The sequence below is a fragment of the Triticum dicoccoides genome, chromosome 5A, assembly GCF_002162155.2.
Source record: "Triticum dicoccoides isolate Atlit2015 ecotype Zavitan chromosome 5A, WEW_v2.0, whole genome shotgun sequence".
Taxonomy (NCBI): Eukaryota; Viridiplantae; Streptophyta; class Magnoliopsida; order Poales; family Poaceae; genus Triticum; species Triticum dicoccoides.
In genome coordinates this window covers 65,600,180-65,619,336 of record NC_041388.1, presented here as the reverse complement: position 1 = coordinate 65,619,336, position 19,157 = coordinate 65,600,180, and the positions used below count along the sequence as shown (strand labels likewise).

General features: G+C 41.9%; 4 non-coding genes and 9 pseudogenes across 4 annotated transcripts; all 13 read left to right on the top strand.

Moving 5' to 3' along the window:
• Positions 1-716: 716 nt before the first annotated feature.
• On the top strand, positions 717-835 carry LOC119304425. Its single transcript, XR_005148254.1, has one exon. It is a non-coding gene; the product is annotated as a 5S ribosomal RNA (ribosomal RNA).
• A 362-nt stretch (positions 836-1,197) lies between these two features.
• LOC119304644 lies at positions 1,198-1,317 on the top strand (annotated as a pseudogene).
• Positions 1,318-1,682: 365 nt separating this feature from the next.
• On the top strand, positions 1,683-1,801 carry LOC119304750 (annotated as a pseudogene).
• An 836-nt stretch (positions 1,802-2,637) lies between these two features.
• LOC119304478 lies at positions 2,638-2,756 on the top strand. Its single transcript, XR_005148298.1, has one exon. It is a non-coding gene; the product is annotated as a 5S ribosomal RNA (ribosomal RNA).
• A 362-nt stretch (positions 2,757-3,118) lies between these two features.
• LOC119304610 lies at positions 3,119-3,238 on the top strand (annotated as a pseudogene).
• A 364-nt stretch (positions 3,239-3,602) lies between these two features.
• On the top strand, positions 3,603-3,721 carry LOC119304727 (annotated as a pseudogene).
• Positions 3,722-4,556: 835 nt separating this feature from the next.
• Positions 4,557-4,675, top strand: LOC119304435. Its single transcript, XR_005148264.1, has one exon. It is a non-coding gene; the product is annotated as a 5S ribosomal RNA (ribosomal RNA).
• Positions 4,676-5,485: 810 nt separating this feature from the next.
• LOC119304738 lies at positions 5,486-5,604 on the top strand (annotated as a pseudogene).
• An 836-nt stretch (positions 5,605-6,440) lies between these two features.
• On the top strand, positions 6,441-6,559 carry LOC119304721. Its single transcript, XR_005148437.1, has one exon. It is a non-coding gene; the product is annotated as a 5S ribosomal RNA (ribosomal RNA).
• A 362-nt stretch (positions 6,560-6,921) lies between these two features.
• LOC119304573 lies at positions 6,922-7,040 on the top strand (annotated as a pseudogene).
• Positions 7,041-7,394: 354 nt separating this feature from the next.
• On the top strand, positions 7,395-7,514 carry LOC119304656 (annotated as a pseudogene).
• A 360-nt stretch (positions 7,515-7,874) lies between these two features.
• LOC119304538 lies at positions 7,875-7,995 on the top strand (annotated as a pseudogene).
• An 833-nt stretch (positions 7,996-8,828) lies between these two features.
• Positions 8,829-8,947, top strand: LOC119304585 (annotated as a pseudogene).
• Positions 8,948-19,157: the final 10,210 nt, after the last annotated feature.

The window sequence follows — 19,157 nt, the reverse complement described above, 5'->3', positions numbered from 1 at the left end:
GCTGTATGTTTTAGCTCGCAGCTCATTACTCACGCATCTAGGGGGGTTGGGGTGCAAAAAGCATGTTCTGAAAGGGGTGTAAAATACGTGTTGCCGCGGTATAGAGGGAGGGGTGGAAACCGTGTTAAACTTGTCTCCGTAGTTGAGCGTGAGAGTAAGTAGTATAGGGCATTATCCATTATTAGGCAACGGTTGTAATGGTAGGAAGAATGTACAGCCATCTTTGTAGCGGACTTGGGAGTGGGAAGCATAAGGGATGAAGCCGGGGGTAATATGTCGGATGCGATCATACTAGCACTAAAGCACCGGATCCCATCAGAACTCCGAAGGCAAGTCCTTGTGTTGCATTCCCTTTTTAATTATGATTATGCACCTCGTGAGAAACCGAACACACGTGCGCGATATATATTAACAACGTTATCTTATTTTGGACGTTTGCGATATGTTCTACCTCGCAGTTCATTACTCACGCATCTAGGGGGAGTTGGGGTGCGAAAAACGCTTTCTGAAAGGGGTGTAAAATATGTGTTGCTATGGCATAGAGCGAGGGATGGAAACCGTGGTAAACTCGCCTCCGTAGTTGAGCGAGAGACTAAGTAGTATAGGGCATTATCCATTATTAGGCAACGGTTGAAATGGTAGTAAGAATGTACAACCGTCTTTGTAGCGGACCTGGGAGTGGCAAGCATAAGGGATGAAGCAGGGGGTAACATGCCGGATGCGATCATACCAGCACTAAAGCACCGGATTCCATCAGAATTCTGAAGTTAAGCATGCTTGGGTGAGAGTAGTACTAGGATGGGTGACCTCGTGGGAAATCCTCGTGTTGCATTCCCTCTTTAATTATTTTCTTGTGCCTCGTGAGAAACAGAACGCCGTGCACGACATATATTAACCCCGTTATCTTATTTTTGATGTTTGCGATTTTTTTAGCTCGCAGCTCATTACTCATGCGTCTAGGGGAGTTGGGGCGCGAAAAGCACGTTCCGAAAGGGGTATAAAATACGTGTTGGCGCTGTATCGAGGGAGGGGTGGAAACCATGGTAAACTCTTCTCCGTAGTTCAGCGAGAGAGTAAGTAGTATAGGGCATTATCCATTATTAGGCAACAGTTGTAATGGTAGTAAGAATGTACAGCCATCTTTGTAGCAGACCTGGGACTGGGAAGCATAAGCGATGAAGCCGGGGGTAACATGTCAGATTCGATCATACCAGCACTGGAGCACCGGATCCCATCAGAACTCCGAAGTTAGTGTTCTTGGTCAAGAGTAGTACTAGGACGGGTGACCTCCTAGGAAGTCCTCGTGTGTTGCATTCCCTTTTTAATTATTATTTTTCGCCTCATGAGAAACAGAACGCACGTGCGCGATATATATTAACCCCGTTATCTTTATTTTTACGTTTGCGTTATGTTTTAGCTCGCATCTCATTTCTCACGTGTCTAGGGGAAGTTGGGGCGCGAAAAGTGTGTTCTAAAAGGGGTGTAAAATACGTGTTGCTGCGGTGTAGAGGGAGGGGTGGAAACCGTGGTAAACTCGTCTCCGTAGTTGAGCGAGAGAGTAAGTAGTATATGGAATTATCCATTATTAGGCGAAGGTTGTAATAGTAGTAAGAATGTACAGCCGTCTTTGTAGCAGACATGGGAGTGGGAAGCATAAGCGATGAAGCCGGTGGTAACATGTCAGATGCGATCATACCAGTACTGAAGCACTAGATCCCATCAGAACTGTGAAGATAGCGTTTTGGGCGACAGTAGTACTAGGACGGGTGACCTCCTAGGAAGTCCTCGTGTGTTGCATTCCCTTTTTAATTATTTTTTTGTGCCTCGTGAGAAACAGAACGCAATTATTTTTTGCGCCTCGTCAGAAACAGAACGCACGTGCGTGATATATATTAACCCAGTTATCTTATTTTTGATGTTTGTTGTATGTTTTAGCTCGCAGATCATTACTCACGCATCTAGGGGGGTTGGGGTGCAAAAAGCGCGTTCTGAAAGGGGTGTAAAATACGTGTTGCTGCGGTATAGAGGGAGGGGTGGAAAACCTGGTAAACTTGTCTCCGTAGTTGAGCGAGAGAGTAAGTAGTATAGGGCATTATCCATTATTAGGCAACGGTTGTAATGGTAGTAAGAATGTACAGCCATCTTTGTAGCGGACCTGGGAGTGGGAAACATAAGGAATGAAGCCGGGGGTAATATGTCGGATGCGATCATACCAGCACTAAAGCACCGGATCCCATCAGAACTCCGAAGGGAAGTCCTTGTGTTGCATTCCCTTTTTAATTGTGATTATGCACCTCGTGAGAAACCGAACGCACGTGCGCCATATATATTAACACCCTTATCTTATTTTGGACCTTTGCGATATGTTCTACCTCGTAGTTCATTACCCACGCATCTAGGGGGAGTTGGGGCGCGAAAAACGCTTTCTGAAAGGGGTGTAAAATATGTGTTGCTGCGGTATAGAGCGAGGGATGGAAACCGTGGTAAACTCGCCTCCGTAGTTGAGCGAGAGACTAAGTAGTATAGGGCATTATCGATTATTAGGCAACGGTTATAATGGTAGTAAGAATGTACAACCGTCTTTGTAGCGAACCTGGGAGTGGGAAGCATAAGGGATGAAGCAGGGGGTAACATGCCGGATGCGATCATACCAGCACTAAAGCACCGGATTCCATCAGAATTCTAAAGTTAAGCATGCTTGGGTGAGATTAGTACTAGGATGGGTGACCTCATGGGAAATCCTCGTGTTGCATTCCCTTTTTAATTATTTTCTTGTGCCTCATGAGAAACAGAACGCCGTGCACGATATATATTAACCCCGTTATCTTATTTTTGATGTTTGCGATTTTTTTAGCTCGCAGCTCATTACTCATGCGTCTAGGGGAGTTGGGGCGCGAAAAGCACGTTCCGAAAGGGGTGTAAAATACGTGTTGCCGCTGTATAGAGGGAGGGGTGGAAACCATGGTAAACTCGTCTCCGTAGTTCAGCGAGGGAGTAAGTAGTATAGGGCATTATCCATTATTAGGCAACAGTTGTAATGGTAGTTAGAATGTACAGCCATTTTTGTAGCAGACCTAGGAGTGGGAAGCGTACGCGATGAAGTTGGGGGTAACATGTCAGATTCGATCATACCAGCACTGGAGCACCGGATCCCATCAGAACTCCGAAGTTAGCATTCTTGGGCGAGAGTAGTACTAGGACGGGTGACCTCCTAGGAAGTCCTCGTGTGTTGCATTCCCTTATTATTATTATTTTTCGCCTCATGAGAAACAGAATGCACATGCGCGATATATATTAACCCCGTTATCTTTATTTTTACTTTTGCGTTATGTTTTAGCTCGCATCTCATTTCTCACGCGTCTAGGGGAAGTTGGGGTGCGAAAAGTGTGTTCTAAAAGGGGTTTAAAATACGTGTTGCTGCGGTATAGAGGTAGGGGTGGAAACCGTGGTAAAGTCGTCTCCGAAGTTGAGCGAGAGAGTAAGTAGTATATGGAATTATCCATTATTAGGCGAAGGTTGTAATAGTAGTAAGAATGTACAGCCGTCTTTGTAGCAGACCTGGGAGTGGGAAGCATAAGCGATGAAGCCAGTGGTAACATGTCAGATGCGATCATACCAGTACTGAAGCACTAGATCCCATCAGAACTGCGAAGATAGCGTTTTGGGCGAGAGTAGTACTAGGACGGGTGACCTCCTAGGAAGTCCTCGTGTGTTGCATTCCCTTTTTAATTATTTTTTTTGCCTCGTGAGAAACAGAACGCAATTATTTTTTGCGCCTCGTCAGACACAGAACGCACGTGCGTGATATATATTAACCCCGTTATCTTATTTTTGACATTTGCTGTATGTTTTAGCTCGTAGCTCATTACTCACACATCTAGGGGGGTTGGGGTGCAAAAAGCGTGTTCTGAAAGGGGTGTAAAATACGTGTTGCTGCGGTATAGAGGGAGGGGTGGAAACCGTGGTAAACTTGTCTCCGTAGTTGAGCGAGAGAGTAAGTAGTATAGGGCATTATCCATTATTAGGCAACGGTTGTAATGGTAGTAAGAATGTACAGCCATCTTTGTAGCGGACCTGGGAGTGGGAAGCATAAGGGATGAAGCCGGGGGTAATATGTCGGATGCGATCATGCCAGCACTAAAGCACCGGATCCCATCAGAACGCCGAAGGGATGTCCTTGTGTTGCATTCCCTTTTTAATTATGATTATGCACCTCGTGAGAAACCGAACGCACGTGCGCGATATATATTAACACTGTTATCTTATTTTGGACGTTTGCGATTTGTTCTACCTCGCAGTTCATTACTCACGCATCTAGGGGTAGTTGGGGCGCGAAAAGCGCTTTCTGAAAGGGGTGTAAAATATGTGTTGCTGTGGTATAGAGCGAGGGATGGAAACCGTGGTAAACTCGCCTCCGTAGTTGAGCGAGAGACTAAGTAGTATAGGGCATTATCCATTATTAGGCAACGGTTGTAATGGTAGTAAGAATGTACAACCGTCTTTGTAGCGGACCTGGGAGTGGGAAGCATAAGGGATGAAGCAGGGGGTAACATGCCAGATGCGATCATACCAGCACTAAACCACCGGATTCCATCAGAACTCTGAAGTTAAGCATGCTTGGGTGAGAGTAGTACTAGGATGGGTGACCTCGTGGGAAATCCTCGTGTTGCATTCCCTTTTTAATTATTTTCTTGTGCCTCGTCAGAAACAGAATGTCGTGCACGATATATATTAACCCTGTTATCTTATTTTTGATGTTTGCGATTTTTTTAGCTCGCAGCTCATTACTCATGTGTCTAGGGGAGTTGGGGCGCGAAAAGCACGTTCCGAAAGGGGTGTAAAATACGTGTTGCCGCTGTATAGAGGGAGGGGTGGAAACCGTCGTAAACTCGTCTCCGTAGTTCAGCGAGAGAGTAAGTAGTATAGGGCATTATCCATTATTAGGCAACAGTTGTAATGGTAGTAAGAATGTACAGCCATCTTTGTAGCAGACCTGCGAGTGGGAAGCATAAGCGATGAAGCCGGGGGTAACATGTCAGATTCGATCATACCAGCACTGGAGCATGGGATCCCATCAGAACTCCGAAGTTAGCGTTCTTCGGCGTAGTAGTACTAGGACGGGTGACCTCCTAGGAAGTCCTCGTTTGTTGCATTCCCTTTTTAATTATTATTTTTTGCCTAATGAGAAACAGAACGCACGTGCGCGATATATATTAACCCCGTTATCTTTATTTTTACGTTTGCGTTATGTTTTAGCTCGCATCTCATTTCTCACGCATCTAGGGGAAGTTGGGGCGCGAAAAGTGTGTTCTAAAAGGGGTGTAAACCGTGGTAAACTCATCTCCGTAGTTGAGCGAGAGAGTAAGTAGTATATGGAATTATCCATTATTAGGCGAAGGTTGTAATAGTAGTAAGAATGTACAGCCATCTTTGTAGCAGACCTGGGAGTGGGAAGCATAAGCGATGAAGCTGGTGGTAACATGTCAGATGCGATCATACCAGTACTGAAGCACTTGATCCCATCAGAACTGCGAAGATAGCGTTTTGGGCGAGAGTAGTACTAGGACGGGTGACCTCCTAGGAAGTCCTCGTGTGTTGCATTCCCTTTTTAATTATTTTTCTGTGCCTCGTGAGGAACAGAACGCAAGTATTTTTTGCGCCTCGTCAGAAACAGAATGCACGTGCGTGGTATATATTAACCCCGTTATCTTATTTTTGACGTTTGCTATATGTTTTAGCTCACAGCTCATTACTCACGCATCTAGGGGTGTTGGGGGTGCAAAAAGTGCATTCTAAAAGGGGTGTAAAATACGTGTTGCTGTGGTATAGAGGGAGGGGTGGAAACTGTGGTAAACTTGTCTCCGTAGATGAGCGAGAGAGTAAGTAGTATAGGGCATTATCCATTATTAGGCAACGATTGTAATGGTAGTAAGAATGTACATCTATTTTTGTAGCGGACCTAGGAGTGGGAAGCATAAGGGATGAAGCCGGGGGTAATATGTTGGATGCAATCATACCAGCACTAAAGCACCGGATCCCATCAGAACTCCGAAGGGAAGTCCTTGTGTTGCATTCCCTTTTTAATTATGATTATGGACCTCGTGAGAAACCGAACGCATGTGCGCGATATATATTAACACCGTTATCTTACTTTGGACGTTTGCGATATGTTCTACCTCGCAGTTCATTGCTCATGCATCTAGGGGGAGTTGGGGCGCGAAAAACGCTTTCTGAAAGGTGTGTAAAATATGTGTTGCTGCGGTATATAGCGAGGGATGGAAACCGTGGTAAACTCGCCTCGTAGTTGAGCGAGAGACTAAGTAGTATAGGGCATTATCCATTATTAGGCAACGGTTGTAATGGTATTAAGAATGTACAACCGTCTTTGTAGCGGACCTGGGAGTGGGAAGCATAAGGGATGAAGCAGGAGGTAACATGCCGGATGCGATCATACCAGCACTAAAGCACCGGATTCCATCAGAACTCTGAAGTTAAGCATGCTTGGGTGAGAGTAGTACTAGGATGGGTGACCTCGTGGGAAATCCTCGTGTTGCATTCCCCTTTTAATGATTTTCTTGTGCCTCGTGAGAAACAGAACGCCGTGCACGATATATATTAACCCTGTTATCTTATTTTTGATGTTTGCGATTTTTTTAGCTCGCAGCTCATTACTCATGCGTCTAGGGGAGTTGGGGCGCGAAAAGCATGTTCCGAAAGGGGTGTAAAATACGTGTTGCCGCTGTAAAGAGGGAGGGGTGGAAACCATGGTAAACTCGTCTCCGTCGTTCAGCGAGAGAGTAAGTAGTATAGGGCATTATCCGTTATTAGGCAACAGTTTTAATGTTATTAAGAATGTACAACCGTCTTTGTAGAGGACCTAGGAGTGGGAAGCATAAGGGATGAAGCCGGGGGTAACATGTTGGATACGATCATACCAACTCTAAAGCATCGGATCCCATCAGAACTCTGAAGTTAACCGTGCTTGGATGAGAGTAGTACTAGGATGAGTGACCTCCTGGGAAGTCCTCGTGTTGCATTCCGTTTTTAATTTATTTCTTGTGCCTCATGAGAAAGAGAACACACATGCACGATATATATTAACCCCGTTATCTTATTTTTGACATTTGCGATATGTTTTAGCTCGCAGCTCATTACTCACACGTTGGGGCGCGAAAAGCATATTCTGAAAGGGGTGTAAAATAAGTGTTGCTGCGGTATAGAGGGAGGGGTGGAAACCGTGGTAAACTCATCTCCATAGTTGAGTGAGAGAGTAAGTAGTATAGGGTATTATCCATTATTAAGAAACGGTTCTAATAGTAGTAAGAATGTACAACCCTCTTTGTAGAAGACCTGGGAGTGGGAAGGATAAGCGATGAAGCCGGGGGTAACATGTCAGATGCGATCATACCAGCACTGAAGCACTGGATCCCATCGGAACTCCGAAGTTAGCATTCTCAGGTGAGAGTAGTACTAGGACGGGCGACCTCCTAGGAAGTCCACGTGTGTTGCATTCCCTTTTTAATTATTATTTTTCACCTCATGAGAAACAGAACGCACATGCGTGATATATATTAACCCCGTTATCTTATTTTTTTACGTTTGCGTTATGTTTTAGCTCGCATCTCATTACTCACGCGTCTAGGGGAAGTTGGGGGCATGAAAAGTGCGTTCTGAAAGGGGTGTAAAATACGTGTTGCTGTAGTATAGAGGGAGGGATGGAAACCGTGGTAAAGTCGTCTCCGTAGTTGAGCGAGAGAGTATGCAGTATATGGAATTATCCATTATTAGGCGAAGGTTGGAATGGTAGTAAGAATGTACAGTCGTCTTTGTAGGGGACCTTGGAGTGGGAAGCATAAGGGATGAAGCCGGGGGTAACATGTCGGATCCCATCAGAACTAAAGCACCGGATCCCATCAGAACTCCGAAGTTAAGCGTGCTTGGGCGAGAGTAGTACTAGGATTGGTGACCTCCTGGGAAGTCCTCGTGTTGCATTCCCTTTTTAATTATTATTTTTGCGCCTCGTGAGAAATAAAACGTAATTATTTTTTTGCGCCTCGTGAGAAACAAAACACACGTGCGCGATATATATTAACCCCGTTATCTTATTTTTGACATTTGCGATATGTTTTAGCTCACAGCTCATTACTCACGCATCTAGGGGGAGTTGGGGTGCGAAAAGCATGTTCTGGAAGGGGTGTAAAATACGTGTTGCTGCGGTATAGAGGGAGGGGTGGAAACCGTGGTAAACTTGTCTCCGTAGTTGAGCGAGAGAGTAAGTAGTATAGGGCATTATCCATTATTAGGCAACGGTTGTAATGGTAGTAAGAATGTACAGCCATCTTTGTAGTGGACCTGGGAGTGGTAAGCATAAGCGATGAAGCTAGAGGTAATAGGTCGAATGCGATCATACCAACACTAAAGCACCGGATCCCATCAGCGAAGGGAAGTCCTTGTGTTGCATTTCCTTTTTAATTATTATTATGCGCCTCGGGAGAAACAAAACATATGTGCACGATATATATTAACACCGTTATCTTATTTTGGACGTTTGCGATATGTTTTAGCTCGTAGTTCATTACTAACGCATCTAGGGGAGTTGGGGCACGAAAAGCACTTTCTGAAAGGGGTGTAAAATATGTGTTGCTGCGGTATAGAGGGAGGCATGGAAACTGTGGTAAACTCGCCTCCGTAGTTGACCGAGAGAGTAAGTAGTATAGGGCATTATCCATTATTAGGCAACGGTAGTAATGGTAGTAAGAATGTACAACCGTCTTTGTAGCAGACCTGGGAGTGGGAAGCATAAGGGATGAAGCAGGGGGTAACATGCCAGATCCGATCATACCAGCACTAAAGCACCGGATCCCATCAGAACTCTGAAGTTAAGCATGCTTGGTTGAGAGTAGTAATAGGATGGGTGACCTCCTGGGAAATCCTCGTGTTTGGGCAAGAGTAGGGCTAGGGACTAGGAAAGGGGGAAACCCACTCCTACTAGGAGTAGGATTGCCCCCCTTTTCCTTCTCTTCTTCCTCTCCTTTCTTCTTCTCCTACTAGGACTAGGAAAGGGGGAAACCCACTCCTACTAGGAGTAGGATTGCCCCCCTTGGGCGCGCCCCTTGTGGTCGGCCCTCCTCCTCCTCCCCTCCTTTATATACGGGGGAGGGGGCACCCCATAGACACACAAGTTGATCTTTAGCCGTTTGCGGTGCCCCCTCCATAGTTTTTCACCTCGGTCATATTGTCGTAGTGCTTAGGCGAAGTCCTGCGTCGGTAACTTCATCATCACTGTCAACACACCGTCGTGCTAACTTAACTCACCCTCGGCCTCAGCTGGATCAAGAGTACGATGGACATCACCGAGCTAAATGTGTGCAGATCAACCGCGTTACTAAACGCTTCCGCTTTCGCCTATGAGGGTATGTAGATACACTCTCCCCTCTCGTTGCTATGCATCTCCTAGATAGATCGTGCGTGATCGTTGGATTTTTTTTAAATACCGTGTTCCCTAATAGTGGTATCCGAGACAGGTCTATGTGTACATGTTATATGCATGAGTAGAACACAAAGAGTTGTGAGCGATAATAGTCATACTGCTTACCATCATGTCATACTTTGATTCAATTGTATTATTGGATGAAGCGGCCCAGACTGACATTACATGACCGTGTTCATTAGACTAGTTCTATCGATGTGCTTCGCACACAAGTGGCTAGTGGGTGTCTATTTCTCCAGCTTTAGTTAAATCGAGTGTGACTATGCCCGGTCCTTGTTGAAGGTTAAAAGAGCACACTTGACGAAAAATCGTTGTGATTTTTGATGCATAGGTAAGAACGGTTCTTGCTAAGCCTGTAGCAACCATGTAAAACTTGCAACAACAAAGTAGAGGACGTCTAACTTGTTTTTGAAGGGCATGTTGTAATGTGATATGGTCAAGACGTGATTATATAAATTGTTGTATGAGATGATCATGTTTTGTAACAAAGTTATCAGCAACTGGCAGGAGCCATATGGTTGTCGCTTTATTGTATGAAATGCAATCACCATGTAATTGCTTTACTTTATCACTAAGCGGTAGCTATAGTCGTGGAAGCAATAGTTGGCGAGACAACAAAGATGCTACGATGGAGATCAAGGTGTCAAGCCGGTGACGATGGTGATCATGATGGTGCTTTGGAGATGGAGATGAAAGGCACAAGATGATGATGGCCATATCATATCACTTATATTGATTGCATGTGATGGCTATCTTTTATGCATATTATTTTGCTTAGTACGACGGTAGCATTACAAGATGATCTCTCACTAAATTTCAAGGTATAAGTGTTCTCCCTAAGTATGCACCATTGCTACAGTTCGTCGTGCCGAGACACCACGTGATGATCGGGTGTGATAAGCTCTACGTTCACATACAACGGGTGCAAGCCAGTTTTGCACAAGCAGAATACTCAGGTTGAACTTGATGAGCCTAGCATATGCAGATATGGCCTCGGAACACTGAGACCGAAAGGTCGAGCGTGAATCATATAGTAGATATGATCAAAATAGTGATGCTCACCATTGAAAACTTCTCCATCTCACGTGATGATCGGACATGGTTCAGTTGATATGGATCACATGATCATTTAGATGACTAGAGGGATGTCTATCTAAGTGGGAGTTCTTAAGTAATATGGTTAATTGAACTTTAATTTATCATGAACTTAGTGCCTGATATTATTTGCATATCTATGTGATACGTCTCCAATGTATCTATAATTTTTGATTGCTCAATGCTATATTATCTACTATGTTAGACATTATTGGGCTTTATTTTCCACATTTATATTATTTTCGGGACTAACCTATTAACCGGAGGCCCAGCCCAGAATTGTTGTTTTTTGCCTGTTTTAGGGTTTCGAAGAAAAGGAATATCAAATGGAGTCCAAATGGAATGAAACCTTCGGAAACGTGATTTTCTCATCAGATAAGATCCAGGAGACTTGGACCCTCCGACAAGAAAGCCACAAGGTGGTCACGAGGGTAGGGGAATCGCCCCCCTAGGGCGCGCCCCCTGCCTCGTGGGCCCCTCGAAGCTCCACTGATGTACTTCTTCCTCCTATATATATCCACGTACCCCCAAACGATCGGGGACGGAGCCAAAAACCTAATTCCACCGCCGCAACTTTCTGTATCCACGAGATCCCATCTTGGGGCCTGTTCCGGAGCTCCGCCGGAGGGGGCATCGATCACGAAGGGCTTCTACATCATCATCCAAGCCCCTCGGATGAAGTGTGAGTAGTTTACTTCAGACCTACGGGTCCATATTTAGTAGCTAGATGTTCTCCCTCTCTCTTGTGGAGATCTATTCCCTGTAATCTTCTTTTTGCGGTGTGTTTGTTGAGACTGATGAATTGTGGGTTTATGATCCAGTCTATCTATGAATAATATTTGAATCTTCTCTGAATTATTTTATGTATGATTGGTTATCTTTGCAAGTCTCTTTGAATTATCAGTTTGGTTTGGCCTACTAGATTGGTTGTTCTTGCCACGGGAGAAGTGCTTAGCTTTGGGTTCAATCTTGCAGTGTCCTTTCCCAGTGACAGAAGGGGCAGCAAGGCACATATTGTATTGTTTCCATCGAGGATAACAAGATGGGGTTTTTATCATATTGCATGAAATTATCCCTCTACATCATGTCATCTTGCTTAAGGCGTTACTCTATTTTTAACTTAATACTCTAGATGCATGCTGGATAGCGGTCGATAAGTGGAGTAATAGTAGTAGATGCAGAATCGTTTCGGTCTACTTGTCTCGGACGTGATGCCTATATACATGATCATACCTAGATATTCTCATAACTATGCTCAATTCTGTCAATTTCTCAACAGTAATTTGTTCACCCACCGTAGAATACTTATGCTCTTGAGAGAAGCCACTAGTGAAACCTATGGCCCCCGGGTCTCTTTCTCATCATATCAATCTCCATTACTTTATTATTGCTTTGCTTTTACTTTATTTACTTTGCATCTTTATACCAAAAATACCAAAAATATTATTTATCATCTCTATCAGATCTCACTTTCGTAAGTGACCGTGAAGGGATTGACAACCCCTAAGCACGTTGGTTGCGTTGGGCTATTGTTTTTGTGTAGGTACGAGGGACTCGAGCGTAGCCTCCCACTGGATTGATACCTTGGTTCTCAAAAACTGAGGGAAATACTTACGCTACTTTGCTGCATCATCGCTTCCTCTTCGGGGAAATCCAACGCAGTGCTCAAGAGGTAGCAAGAAAAATTTCTGGTGCCGTTGCTAGGGAGTCTGCGCAAAAATCAACATACCAGGTACCCATCACAATCCCTATCTCCTGCATTACATTATTTGTCATTTGCCTCTCGTTTTCCACTCCCCCCCAATTCACCCTTGCCATTTTATTCGCCCTCTCTCTCTATCCTCCCTCTCTTTCTCCGTTTGCCTCTTTTGGCGTTTGCTTTTTATTTGCTCGTGTGTTAGTTTGCTTGTTTGTCGCGATGGCTCAAGATAATACTAAATTGTGTGACTTCACCAATACCAATAATAATGATTTCCTTAGCACTCTGATTGCTCCTCTTACCAGTGCTGAATCCTATGAAATTAATACTGCTTTGTTGAATCTTGTCATGAAAGATCCGTTCTCTGGCCTTCCTAGTGAAGATGCCGCTACCCATCTTAATAGCTTCGTTGATTTGTGTGACATGCAAAAGAAGAAATATGTCGATAATGATATTGTTAAATTGAAGCTATTTCCTTTTTCGCTTAGAGATCGTGCTAAAGCTTGGTTTTCGTCTTTGCCTAAAAGTAGTATTGATTCATGGAACAAGTGCAAAGATGCTTTTATCTCTAAGTATTTTCCTCCCTCTAAGATCATCTCTCTTAGAAATAATATTATGAATTTTGAACAACTTGATCATGGTTTAAATTAATGATACGTAATTACCCTACTCATGGTTTAAATTTGTGGATGATTGTTCAGAATTTTTATGCCGGATTGAATTTTGCTTCTAGAAATCTTTTAGATTCGGCTGCGGGAGGCACTTTTATGGAAATCACTTTAGGAGAAGCTACTAAACTCCTAGATAATATTATGGTTAATTATTCTCAATGGCATACTGAAAGAACTACTAAAAAGGTGCATGTGATAGAAGAAATTAATGTTTTGAGTGGAAAGATGGATGAACTTATGAAATTATTTGCTAATAAGAGTGTTTCTTGTGATCCTAATGATGTGCCCTTGTCTACTTTGATTGAGAATAATAATGAATCTATGGATGTGAATTTTTTTGGTAGGAACAATTTTGGTAACAACGTGTATAGAGGAAATTTCAATCCTAGGCCTTATCCTAGTAATCCCTCTAATAATTATGGTAATTCCTACAACAATTCTTATGGAAATTATAATAAGATGCCCTCTGATTTTGAATCTAATATTAAAGAATTTATTTCTTCGCAAAAGAATTTTAAGGCTATGATTGAAGAAAAATTGCTTAAGATTGATGATTTGGCTAGGAACGTTGATAGAATTGCTCTTGATGTTGATTCTTTGAAACTTAGATCTATTCCACCTAAGGATGATATCAATGAATCTCTCAAATCCATGAGAATTTCCATTGACGAGTGCAAAGAAAGAACCGCTAGGATGCGTGCTAAGAAAGATGCCTTTATAAAAGCGTGTTCTTCTAGTTCCTATGAAAATAATGATGAAGATCTAAAAGTTATTGATGTGTCCCCTATTAAATCTTTTTTTTTGCAATAAGAATCTTGATAATGATGGGACTGAATATGATCCACCTTTACCTAGAAGGCGTTCTAAGAATTCGGAATTTGTTGATCTTGATGCTAAATTTGATAAAAGTGGGATTGAAGAAGTTAAAACCCTAGATGTTGCTAAACCCACTACTATGAAAATTGCTCTTTAATTTATAGTATTTCCTTGTTGCAATCTGTGCTAAAATCTCCTCATGCTTATAGTCAAAATAAAGCGTTTACTAAACATATCGTTGATGCCTTGATGCAATCTTATGAAGAAAAACTTGAATTGGAAGTTTCTATCCCTAGAAAAATTTATGATGAGTGGGAACCAACTATTAAAATCAAGATTACAAATTATGAGTTTTATGCTTTGTGTGATTTGGGTGCTAATGTCTCTACTATTCCCAAAACTTTGTGTGATTTACTAGATTTCCATGATTTTGATGATTGCTCTCTAAACTTGCATGTTGCGGATTCCACTATTGAGAAACCTATGGGAAGAATTAATGATGTTCTTATTGTTGCAAATAGGAATTATGTGCCCTTAGATTTTATCATTCTTGATATAGATTGCAATCCTTCTTGCCCTATTATTCTTGGTAGACCTTTCCTTAGAACGGTTGGCGCAATTATTGATATGAAGGAAGGGAATATTAGATTTCAATTTCCATTAAAAAAGGGCATGGAACACTTCCCTAGAAAGAAAATAAAATTACCATATGAATCTATCATGAGATCCACTTATGGATTGCCTACCAAAGATGGGAATACCTAGATCTATTCTTGCTTGTTATGCCTAGCTAGGGGCGTTAAACGATAACGCTTGTTGGGAGGCAACCCAATTTTATTTTTATTCCTTGATTTTTGCTCCTGTTTAGTAATAAATAAATTATTGAGCCTGTAATTTGGTTGTGTTTTTTGTGTTTAATTAGTGTTTGTGTCAAGTAGAACCGTTGGGATGACTTGGGGAAAGTCTTGTTGAACTTGTTGTAAAAAACAGAAACTTTAGCACTCACGAGAACTGCTGTCATTTTTATTTGGAAAGTGATATTTAGTTAATTCTTTTTGCAGATGATTAATAGATAAATTCCTCACGTCCAGAAATTTATTTTAGAATTTTTTGGGTTCCCTATCTTGCGCTAGCTACATATTACTACAGACTGTTCTGTTATTGACAGATTCTGTTTTTCGTGTGTTGTTTGCTTATTTTGATGAATCTATGGCTAGTAAAATAGTTTATAATCCATAGAGAAGTTGGAATACAGTAGGTATAACACCAATATAAATAAATAATTATTTCATTACAGTACCTTGAAGTGGTCTTTTGTTTTCTTTCGCTAACGGAGCTCACGAGTTTTCTACTTTAAGTTTTGTGTTGTGAAGTTTTCAAGTTTTGGGTAAAGATTTGATGGATTATGAAACAAGAAGTGGCAAGAACCTAAGATTGGGGATGCCCATGGCACCCCCAATATAATCTAAGGACACCTAAAAGCCAAAGCTTGGGGATGCCCCGGAAGGCATCCCCTCTTTCGTCTACTTCTATTGGTAACTTTACTTGGAGCTATATTTTTATTCACCACATGATATGTGTTTTGCTTGGAGCGTCTTTTATGATTTGAGTCTTTGCTTGTTAGTCTACAATAATCATACTTGCTATAAACACCTTTTGAGAGAGCCATACATGATTTGGAATTTGATAGAATACTCTATGTGCTTCACTTATATCTTTTAAGCTCTATAGTTATACTCTATGTGCTTCACTTATATCTTTTGAGTTTTATAATTTTGCTCTAGTGCTTCACTTATATCTTTTAGAGCATGGTGGTGGATTCATTTTATAGAAACTATTGATCTCTCATGCTTCACTTAGATTATTTTGAGAGTCTTAATACCATGGTAATTTGCTTAAAATCCTAATATGCTTGGTATGCAAGATTAATAATAAAACTTCCTTATGACTGTGTTGAATACAAAGAGAAGTTTGATTCTTGATGATTTTTTGAGATATGGAGGTAATAATATCAAAGTCGTGCTAGTTGAGTGGTTGTGAAATTGAGAAATACTTGTGTTGAGGTTTGTAAGTCCTACAGCATGCACGCATGGTAAACGTTATGCAACAAATTTGAAACATGAGGTGTTATTTGATTGTATTCCTTATGGTCTTTTCCTACCAATCTATCCCCCTAGGAGCATGTGCGTAGTGCTGAGGTTCTTGATGACTTGTAGATTTTTGCAATAAGTATGTGAGTTCTTTATGACTAATGTTGAGTCCATGGATTATACGCACTCTCACCCTTCCATCCTTGCTAGCCTCTTCGGTACCGTGCATTGCCCTTTCTCACATTGAGAGTTGGTGCAAACTTCGCTAGTGCATCCAAACCCCATGATATGATTCGCTCTTTCACACATAAACCTCCTTATATCTTCCTCAAAACAGCCACCATACCTACCTATTATGGCATTTCCATAGCCATTCCGAGATATATCGCCATGCAACTTTCCATCATTCCATTCATCATGACACATTCATCTTTATCATATTGCTTAGCATGATCATGTAGTTGACATAGTATTTGTGGCAAAGCCACCATTCATAATTCTTTCATACATGTCACTCTTGGTTCATTGCATATCCCGGTACACCACCGGAGGCATTCACATAGAGTCATCTTTGTTCTAGTATCGAGTTGTAATCATTGAGTTGTAAATAAATAGAAGTGTGATGATCATCATTATTAGATCATTGTCCCAAGTGAGGTTTATAAAAAAAGAAAGGCCATAAAAAAGAGAAGGCCCAAAAAAAGGCCATAAAAAAGAGAAGGCCCAAAAAAATGAGAGAAAAAGAGAGAAGGGACAATGTTACTATCCTTTTACCACACTTGTGCTTCAAAATAGCACCATGATCTTCATAGTAGAGAGTCTCTCATGTTATCACTTTCATGTACTAGTGGGAATTTTTCAATATTGAACTTGGCTTGTATATTCCAACAATGGGCCTCCTCAAGTGCCCTAGGTCTTCGTGAGCAAGCAAGTTGGATGCACACCCACTAGTTTCTTTTGTTGAGATTTCATACATTTATAGCTCTAGTGCATCCGTTGCATGGCAATCCCTACTCCTTGCATTAACATCAATTGGTGGGCATCTCCATAGCCCATTGATTAGCCTCGTTGATGTGAGACTTTCTCCTTTTTTGTCTTCTCCACATAACCCCCTCATTATATTCTATTCCAACCATAGTGCTATGTCCATGGCTCGCGCTCATATATTGCGTCAAAATTTATAGGTTTGAGATTACTAAAGTATTTAACAATTGCATGGCTTGTCATCGGGGTTGTGCATGATGATAGCATTCTTGTGTGACGAAAATGAGACATGACTAAACTATATGATTTTGTAGGGATGAACTTTCTTTGGCCATGTTTTTTTGAGAAGACATAATTGCTTAGTTAGTATGCTTGAAGTATTATCATTTTAATGCCAATATGAACTTTTGTCTTGAATCTTTCGGATCTGAATATTCATACCGCAATCAAGAAGAGTTACATTAAAAATATGCCAAGTAGCACTCCGCATAAAATATTCTGTTTTTATCATTTACCTACTCGAGGACGAGTAGGAATTAAGCTTGGGGATGCTTGATACGTCTCCAACGTATCTATAATTTTTGATTGCTCCATGCTATATTATCTACTGTTTTAGACATTATTGGGCTTTATTTTCGACTTTTATATTAATTTTGGGACTAACCTATTAACCGGAGGCCCAGCCCAGAATTGCTGTTTTTTTGCCTGTTTTAGGGCTTCGAAGAAAAGGAATATCAAACGGAGTCCAAACGGAATGAAACCTTCAGAAACATGATTTTCTGATCAGATAAGATCCAGGAGACTTGAACCCTCCGTCAAGAAAGCCACGAGGTGGTCACGAGGGTAGGGGGCGCCCCCCTAGGGCGCGCCCCCTGCCTCGTGGGCCCCTCAAAGCTCCACCGACGTACTTCTTCCTCCTATATATATCCACGTACCCCCAAACGATCGGGGACGGAGCCAAAAACCTAATTCCATGGCCGCAACTTTCTGTATCCACGAGATCCCATCTTGGGGCCTGTTCCGGAGCTCCGCCAGAGGGGGCATCGATCACGGAGGGCTTCTACATCATCATCCAAGCCCCTCCGATGAAGTGTGAGTAGTTTACTTCAGACCTACGGGTCCATAGTTAGTAGCTAGATGGTTTTTTCTCTCTTTTTGGATCTCAATACAATGTTCTCCCCCTCTCTTGTGGAGATCTATTCGATGTAATCTTCTTTTTGCGGTGTGTTTGTTGAGACAGATGAATTGTGGGTTTATGATCCAGTCTATCTATGAATAATATTTGAATCTTCTCTGAATTCTTTTATGTATGATTGGTTATCTTTGCAAGTCTCTTCGAATTATCAGTTTGGTTTGGCCTACTAGATTGGTTGTTCTTGCCATGGGAGAAGTGCTTAGCTTTGGGTTCAATCTTGCGGTGTCCTTTCCCAGTGATAGAAGGGGCAGCAAGGCACGTATTGTATTGTTGCCATCGAGGATAAAAATATGGGGTTTTTATCATATTGCATGAAATTATCCCTCTACATCATGTTATCTTGCTTAAGGCATTACTCTGTTTTTAACTTAATACTCTAGATGCATGCTGGATAGCGGTCGATGAGTGGAGTAATAGTAGTAGATGCAAAATTGTTTTGGTCTACTTGTCTCGGATGTGATGCCTATATACATGATCATACCTAGATATTCTCATAACTATGCTCAATTCTGTCAATTGCTCAACAGTAATTTGTTCACCCACCGTAGAATACTTATGCTCTTGAGAGAAGCCACTAGTGAAACCTATGGCGACCGGGTCTCTTTCTCATCATATCAATCTCCATTACTTTATTATTGCTTTGCTTTTATTTTGCTTTTACTTTATTTACTTTGCATCTTTATACCAAAAATACCAAAAATATTATTTATCATCTCTATCAGATCTGACTTTCGTAAGTGACCATGAAAGGATTGACAACCCCTAAGAGCGTTGGTTGCGTTGAGCTATTGTTTTTGTGTAGGTACGAGGGACTCGAGCGTAGCCTCCTACTGGATTGATACCTTGGTTCTCAAAAACTGAGGGAAATACTTACGTTACTTTGCTGCATCATCCCTTCCTCCTCGGGGAAATCCAACGTAGTGCTCAAGAGGTAGCACTATGTTGCAGATCAATTTCTCACGTAGCTTCCCCGTTTTATTTATGATATGTTCCTAGAGAAAACTATGTTAAAAGATGTTAGTAGCAATGGTGCAGACTAGCTCCGTGACCTGAGGATTATCCTCATTGCGGCATAGAAGAATCATGTCCTTGATGCACCGCTAAGTGACAGACCTAT